We start from the raw sequence: 6,770 nt of genomic DNA on the forward strand, positions 1-6,770 counted from the left end.
ATTTATTTCTAAATATTGCACAATTATCTATTCTTTTGGAGAGGATTAAGATAATGCTATTCTTTTTAAACAATAAAAAAAATGCAAAAATGCTATCTTTAGAAAGTAAAATAAAATGTAACCAAAACCTTTCTCTTAATGAAAAGTATACACTGAGTTTATAACTAAATAAATTGAGTTTTGTATAAAAGCACTAAAAACAACAAATCCCCTGGAAATGATGGTATTACATCAGAATTTTATAAAGCTTTTATAGACAGTATATCTAAATTTCTGCTAGCTGTACATGAAAAGGCCATTAACAAGGGATTCTTATCTTCAATTAGACAGAGTGTCATCACCCTAATTCCTAAACCAAAAAGATATCTTATTATTAGAAAATCGTTGACCTATTTCATTACTAAAAAAAGAGCAGTCCAATGATCCAATTTTGAATATCAAAATTCCTTTGATAATTTTTGTTCAGACAGGTCTCAAGATGATGTGAGCCAAATTTGGTGAAGATTGGACAAAATCTGGAGGAGGAGTAGCAAAAATGGCAGTTAGATGTAAGCATTTTTAGCATATTATTGTAACTTTTGACCAGTAGGTGGCGAAATTTGTTGCATAGCCTCAGGTCAGCTCACTTCCTGTTTGGCAGCATCACCATTAGATTCATTGTCTCATTACAGGCAAATTGTTTGGAGTAATCAAAATTCTTTTGATAATGTTTGTGAGGCTTACTCTGAAGATGATGGGTGTCAAATCTGGGGCCGGCTGCTTAAACACAGACATTATCTTAAGACTGAGTCTAAGAATTAGTCTGATCAACTAAAGTCACCAGGGACAGACTGTTGCATAAAACAAGCTCATGATTGTCTTTAGTAAGACAGTCTAATCTGCATTGCTTTGTGGGTAAAATAAGACACTGAACTTAAACACAATAGCCTTCATCACAGTTTTCCTTCATTGAAAACATTTGTTTATTAGAGGAATACAATGCTGCCAAATCAATTTTAATGAACAAATTTTAGTGATTACAATGCAAATAATAAGAAAACACAAGACTTGGACCACAATAACGGAGAAAGTTAATTGTGTCAATCCGTCGGTCACACAAACCGTCAAAGATGTGCAGAAACGTTTTAAAAACATGGTGCAAGAGGTAAAGAAGGAGATATTCAAGCGAAAAAATCCAGCAACCGGAGGAGGACCAACTCCTAAATTAAAAAGTACAACAGAAATGATCATTGAAATATACGGTAATGAATCTCTGATGTTTTGGGGAATCCCCGGAGGGAGGGAGAGTGGAGTTTCCGGCAGGACGTTACCCACAGCAACGGAAGATACATTGCCTCACATAGCCGTCACATCAGCTCCACTTGGACAGTCTTGTGAGTAGTAATATTTTTGCTATTGTTTCTGTCGTTAAGTGTTCGGTAGCTCAGAAAGTGATTCTTTTTTTTTGCCTCTGTTTTAAATACTATTCTGTTGTTTTGGATTGAGTACCACATCTTATCTTTTAGCAGATAGCTAGGTAAAGTTCTCCTCTCTCATGATAACATTAGTCACTCAAGATGAAGATGTGCCAGTGACAAGCCAGGACCAAACAGCACAAAGCGAAGGTAAAGCTCATGCTTACAATCTTACAACCACAAGTCATAACTCACCAAGTTAGTTATGTAGCATGTAGTGGCAACAAACAAAGTGTTTTTACAACAAAAAGTGTTCCTATCATTCCTTAATGTTACTAACTTCTTTTTTTAAAGAAGATGATTTGGACAACAGCAGCCAAGTGGAACCTGTGGGAAGTGGCTCAGACACTGAGACACAGAAAGACACTTCAAGCAATATAACCATGAACCATATACTGGAAAAACAATATGAAGTATTGACATTGGAAGAGGCAAAACTAAAATTAGAAACACAAAAACTAGAATTAGAGAAAACTAAGCTGAAGTTGGAGCTACAGAACTTTGGACATGAACTGCAGATCTCATTAACCATTGTCCAAGAATTAATTAATCAATTAATTGTATTTAATCATTTCTGAGATTTTCCTGTTGACTTTACTTGTTATGTAGTTAAATTAAAGCAATGTTTGCTATACGTCTACACAGAATCTAAATTAATTTAGTTGTATTTAAGTGATTTGAAGAATCACATTTTTGTATATATTGATTTGGTGAATAAATTATATGTCAAGTACATTTCAAAATAGTCATTCTTTCAGTTTTCTCAGTCAAAAAGAGAAAATGTTTTCTATAATCATTTGTCGAATATAACGCCTAGATCCATCTTAATCTCCTGCCTCAGTGATCTCCAAAGCTGGTTCTTCAAGCATTTGGTCTTCCTCCCGGTCTGGGAGTGCCAGATCTCTATTAAAAGGAAAATGATCTTTAACTCATATCATTTACAATAAAATCATTGAGGAAAATGTAGCTACAAGTTGAAAGTTGACAGTTAAATTGTATTTATTACCTTGCTGTGTTGTGTAAAACAACGCACACACAGATTATGTTGCAGACCCTGTCTGGTTTCATTTTGAACTCTCCATGCAGACAATGAAATCTTCGTTCAGGATTCCAAAATACCTTTCAGTAACATTCCATGTTTTGGCATGAGCTGTGTTGTACCAAGTTTGAGGCACACTGACTGGGTTCAAGAAGGGTGTGAGAAGCCAGGGTTTTAGTGGATAACCAGAGTCACCCAAAAGCACACCCTACATTTCTCCCTCCCCTAAATGTATCATGAATTTGGGAATTCACCAAAATTCTTGAGTCATGGGTTGATCTTGGCCAGCGAGCGACACAGTTGAGCACTCTGAGTTTGGCATCACAGATTGCCTGCACATTAATATTATGGTTGTCTTTCCTATTAACGAACGATGGCTCATGGATTGAAGGTGCTTGAATCCTAATGTTTGTTCCACTGATGGCTCCTACTACATTTGGAAATCCAGCAATGTTGAAAAAATGCATCCTCACTTTATTCAAGGTAGAGATTTCAGCTGGATACAGTGGAAGTCTGTCTGACAGCATACGAGAAACTCGATGAATAATTCTTGATGCTGTAGACTTGTGTACCCCAATTAAGTCTCCAGGTACATTTATAAAATATCCTGTGGCAAAGAAGTGTAGAGCTAGACATACTTGTAGCAGTGGGGGGATGCTACAATTTCTTGAAGTCTCGGGCCTTAAATGCTTCTCAAGGTCAATTGCTAATTCCAATATTGTATGTCTTGGAAATCTTAGTTTCTCCAGCAGTTCTTTTTCAGAAAGGACTTCCAGTGGGTTTGAATGGTCTTTGAAAACCCTTTCTCTTCTTATTGCCCATTAATAAAACTTAAAGATTAAAGTTTGCTATAGTAGAAGTCAAAGTCAACAGGCCACTTTTGTGAATCTAGTGCAGCAGACAGTTAGTTTCCATGGCAACATAGAATATAAAGAAAAGTTAACCAAGTTGTAATCAGTTTTACTTTTTGGTCTTAAATTAGACCAATCTAAGATTTTTATGCAACTAACTTAAAAACTAAAGACCAGTGTTAAAGAAAAATTTAGATAACTAACTTGTAAGACTAGTCTAAAACAGATTTATGCAACTGGCCCCTGGTGATGACTGGACAAAATTTATAGGAGAAGTAGCGAAAAAATAGTTTTTGACATAATCCAAGATGGCGGAAAATCTGTTTAGGTGGAAACTGACGTCATAAGATGTGTTGAGCTCATCTCGACCCATGGAATGCCTGCCTTTTAAATTTTGTACATACGATTCAAAAGTTATGACCATAAACGCTAGAGTGTTGGCAGCATTTGATTGATTTTATTCTTTTTAACCTAATTTTAAAAATTAAATGGCTTAAAAACTTAAAAAAAAAAAAAAAAAAAATCAAATAAGTATATTCAATATTGTCCCATACTATTTATTTGAAAAATTAGTGGGGTTAAATTTTTTTGTTACAATGTCCTTACATTACTGATAAACTTCCTACTGCTTTAGCTAGTTATCACAAACAAGAGTTACTGTACTGGTCACTTCTGTACAGTTTCTCTCCCAGTAGATGTTTTATCTGGAACAATGGTAATATCACTTATAACAACAAGTCACTGTACATGGAGAATTGGTTCCAGCATAACATATTAATTGTAAACCAGCTTATTGACAAGAATGGGCAATTATACACTTACCTCAGTTTTATTTAAAAAAAAAAATATATATATATATATATATATATATATATATATATATATATATATATATATATATATATATATATTGTTGTCAGAATGCACAACATGTTGAACCTGGAGACAGATGGGCTACTACAGCAAAAACAACGTCAAGTTCCACTTCTGTTAGCCAAGAACAGGAAGCTGAAGCTGCAGTGAGCACAGGCTCACCAAAACTGGACAGATGAAGAGTTGAAAAACATAGCCTGGTCTGATGAATCTCCATTTCTGCTGAGGCACACAGATGGCAGGGTCAGAATTTGGTGCCAGCAGCATGAATCCATGGACCCAACCTGCCTTGTGTCAACAGTCCAGGCTGGTGGAGGTGGTGTAATGGTGTGGGGAATGTTTTCTTGGCTCATTTTAGGCCCATTAATACCAATTAATCATCGCTTGAATGCCACAGCCTATTTGAGTATTGTTATTGACTATGTGCATCCCTTCATGGCCACAATTTACCCATCTTCTAATGGCTACTTCCAGCATGATAATGCACCATGTCACAAAGCAAAAGTCGTCTCAAACAGGTTTCATGAAAATGACAATGAGTTCAGTGTTCCTTCCCAGTCAGTGGATCTGAATCCAATAGAACACCTTTGGGATGTAGTAGAATGTGAGACTCACAACATGAAAGTGCATCTGAAATATCTGCAGGAACTGCGTGATGCAATCACATCAAAATGGACCTGAATCTCAAAGGAATGTTTCCAACATCTTGTGGAATCCATGCCACAAAGAATTGAGGCTGTTTTGAGAGCAAAGCGAGGCTCTATCCAGTTTTAGTATAGTGTTCCTAATAAAGTGCTCGGTGAGTGTAAAGAAACAAACAAACAAAAATATATATATATATATATATATATATATATATATATATATATATATATATATATATATATATGTATATATATGTAAAAAAGAAAAGCACATTAGAACAAACAGCATTTTTGTTTGCATTTTCCAATTAGAATTAATATAATCTGTAGATATAATTCTGTAGTGTTAGATCTTGCATTTTGTTTTAGGTCTATTTAATCTTTTTTTTGTCAAACTATTTGCCCTTTTTCACTTTTGGCCAAACACTCAAAGGTCAGTGCGGTTTGCAGTGGCCTCTCTAATAAATATAGTAACTGATAGTAAGAAAATAGTTATTTAATGGCAGCTAAGTTGAAAATACTGATCGATATAGGGACAGTTAAACTTACCAGCATTTATTTTCTGGCCTGATGAGTGAAAGCAAAACTTATGTTACTGAACCCTTGCAGTGAAACTGCTTGATAGAAATAATGTGAGTTAATTCATTAGACATCATATAAGGGGGTGTGGACAGCATCAAACAAGAAGTTAAACATGTTAAACTACAGGAACAAAATAAACATAAGGTTAGCATAAAAACATAAGCATAAGGTGAGTATAAAATGTACACATGTTTAATTTAATCATTTACAAGATGTGACAAATTACCAAACATGGTTCAGGTTAATTAGGACAGCCTTAAAATACAATAAGTGGAGAGAGGAAAAGTGAAGAGATATAATGGATGCATGAAGGGATGCATGAAACACCCCACAACTGTGGCTGAATAATGCACTGATGGATTTTTATGTGCATTAAAGTGTTATTATGATGATCTTAATAGTCAGGGGAATAAGGTTGACTAGGAAATATAGAATGGTACTTTATTACGTAGGATGCAGAGATTTTTATTTAGTGTACTGTGATCATATAATCACAGACTGAGACTGATACTGAGGTTTATTTTTTAAAAATCGTGTTATGCTGCAACTGCAAGAAATAATTACTTAATCTATTCATAAATAATTTTAGAATACAATTTATATGTGTGTTTGTGTGATTTTAATTAAGCCATAGGATACAAAAGAGAGAAAAACAGGAAGGAAGTGAAAAACCTGAGTGTCACTGATAAAGCTTACTTTAACTCAGTGTCTTTTGTTCTAAAATGTAAATCCATTGTGGGTTTTTTGTCACGTGAGGTTATTTGTTTGTTTATAGAAGTGAGGACAACACAACTGTTAATTAGGCCCTGATAAATAAAAACATAAAACTGAAGGAGTGTGTTTTCTTTTTACCATGATGTATAACCATTTGAAAAAAAAAAAAAAAAGATTCTAGGTCCTTTGTCCAAGAAACGGTCTGTGGTAGGTTTTGCTGTGGTGTTTTATGTTTATTAAAAAAAAAAAGAAATCCTGAAAGTGCAGCCTGTCACCTTCTTAAACAGAGAAAATACAGAAATACAGTTATAAATAATAAATCTCGTCAAGTGTGTTTAGTCTGAACGGATGTGGATCTCAAACTTTCAGAACAAAACAGCAATATCTGTACACATTAACATTATTATTGTAGTCTTATAGAAATAAAAGCACATGGATGAAGCTTGTAGAGATGAGTGGAGACAGAGAGATAGATTATCTTCATCACTGTTGTAGTTCAAAGCCATTTCAGGTGTAATATACTGTAATATATGGAGGGAAATCCTCATTTCCAAAGAAAGAATGAAGTACAGATGAAACTGGCTGAATGAAAGTGTGAAGCAGATACATGAGT

At 34.5% G+C, this 6,770-nt stretch overlaps 1 long non-coding RNA gene across 1 annotated transcript; it reads left to right on the forward strand.

The window, feature by feature from the left end:
- The first annotated feature begins 219 nt into the window (after nt 1-219).
- On the forward strand, nt 220-2,681 carry LOC117596987 (uncharacterized). Its single transcript, XR_004577941.2, has 3 exons — nt 220-1,373; nt 1,548-1,604; nt 1,749-2,681. It is a non-coding gene; the product is annotated as an uncharacterized LOC117596987 (long non-coding RNA).
- Nucleotides 2,682-6,770: the final 4,089 nt, after the last annotated feature.

The sequence above is a fragment of the Pangasianodon hypophthalmus genome, chromosome 4 (genome assembly GCF_027358585.1).
Source record: "Pangasianodon hypophthalmus isolate fPanHyp1 chromosome 4, fPanHyp1.pri, whole genome shotgun sequence".
Taxonomy (NCBI): Eukaryota; Metazoa; Chordata; class Actinopteri; order Siluriformes; family Pangasiidae; genus Pangasianodon; species Pangasianodon hypophthalmus.